Source organism: Chrysochloris asiatica, unplaced genomic scaffold, assembly GCF_000296735.1.
Source record: "Chrysochloris asiatica unplaced genomic scaffold, ChrAsi1.0 scaffold00046, whole genome shotgun sequence".
In the NCBI taxonomy this organism is placed as follows: Eukaryota; Metazoa; Chordata; class Mammalia; order Afrosoricida; family Chrysochloridae; genus Chrysochloris; species Chrysochloris asiatica.
Window position 1 is genome coordinate 21106172 of NW_006408564.1, and position 2130 is coordinate 21108301.

Sequence of the window (2130 nt, forward strand, 5' to 3'; positions counted from 1 at the left end):
CAACAACAAATCAATAAAAATGTGAGTTTGTATGTTGGGATGAAACCAGTGAAACCTTTTCAGCAATATCAACCTCTGGATTCATGGTTCTTGGTGAACACAACACAGCATGCTGGTATTTCCTAAGCAATTCTCATGTGGGTTCCAGGTGTTGCTACAACTGAGAACACAGAGTGTCCGTTGGAATGTTGAGTTGAGAGCTGGCCAGATGGAGTGCATAGAGTACTTTTTGGTTTTAAGTTTTTATTGTGAATTGAGTGAAAGGGCAGATCATCAGTTTTTCATTCACCAAATCATATACTTTGTTTCATTTTATTGCTGATAAGTGATTGTTGTTGTGCAGACTTGCAGTCCATTCTGACTCACAGCAACCCTGTGTAGGGTTTCTGAGAGTGGTTGGTGATTTGAACTACCGACCTGGCATTTAGCAGTCCACAGCTTACCCTACAGCAGCATAAAATAATGTCAACACAGTTCCAAAGACTGCTTATTGAGATGTAAAGAGAGTGTAGATTTCTGAGGCCCGAGTCCTAGAAGTAAAGGATTCTGAGACTAGAGTGATAATGGAGCATACTCTCATGGAAACCACTAGACACGGCTATTTTCGACACTGTTGCAATCACTGCTAGGTGGTTTCATGCCTTTTCATGAAATCATCTTGCAATGCTTTCTGCATTCAGAATCTTTAGTAGTCATCAAGTTCTGAGGCCAGGAAAAACGTGGAGAACATTTACAAGGATTGTGCAGGTGAAAGAATCAGACTTTCTAACAAACTACGTAGTTCTGTCTACAAGTTGGGAAGGTCAGGTCAAAGAAGTAGCGTTTATATTCCAAGCCAAGACATTTTTGTAGCCCTGAAGGCAGTTGGTGAACCAGAGATATGAAGTATGCTAAGCTAAATCCCATGGAAACTACCATAAAATCAGTGGTTTAGAAAATGTATTAATGGGTCATGAGACTATTAGCAAGGGAGAAAATCCACATATTCCATGTGTTCCCTAAAAAGTATCAAAGATCATGAGAAAGAATCAACTCATATAATCTGAAAGGAGAAAGTAAAGACACCAGATCACAGAAATGCTTTTTTGCATGAATAGATGTTTCCCATTTTTTGTTTTTTGCAGGTTAAACATTTTATTCTTTTAGAGCACATTGAATAATGGGTGACAAATGAGGTCATATCATCTTAAAGGTACAGTATCAGATTCTGAGGTGACTTTTATATCTATTGCATTTATGGAATCAAAGATTGGTGAGAACAACATTTGTGAGCAGCTTCAGACAGGACAGGGGCTTCAATTATAAGATGATTCTTGGTAGGATACAGTATTCCAAATCCTTTTGTCTCTTGCTTAACAGGCATTGCAAATCCTGGTGCTATTCAGATTGTCCAATACGCCTTGTATCTTTAATATTCTTTTAAATACTCATCATCAATTGCCATAGATTTCTAGTCTTCCAAAGTGAGGCAGCTAGAAGAAATGTTGTCTGTTCTCTTAGATCAATATAACAGCTACAGATGAAAATAGAGATGAGAGAATTCCCAATCTCATTTCACTTCTCTGCCACTATGAGCAAGGTCGGAGTCCTGGTATGGTGCTGTAGAATAAGCAATGGACTGCTAATCACAAGGTGGGTGGTTCAAACTTACTGGCTGCTCCTTGGAAACCCTATACAGGATTGCTATGAGTTGGAACCAAAGCAATAGCAGTTAAAAACTACAACAACAACATAATAGCTAAGGAATCCTGGTGTGGTAGTGTAGGATAGGCACTGGACTGCTAACCACAAGGCCAGTGGCTCAAACTCACCTGTGATTCCTTGGAAATGCTATAGAGGGTTGTTATGAGTCAAAATTTAACATCAACAACATGATATTCAAAGAAATTCAATAAAAAACAGTTAAATCCAAAAATATTCCCCACATTTTTTTACTGGCCTGAGTAAAATGTAAATATTAAGTTACTTGTTTACAAAAAAAAGAAGTCTGGAAACATTTAAAAAAAAATGTATTTCATTTTTCTTTAATGGAAACAATTTTGAAAAAAGGTAGCTCTAATGAAAAAGAGGAAGACCCCCAACGAGATGGATCAGCCAGGTGGCATCATTGATGGACTCAAGTGTGGCAGC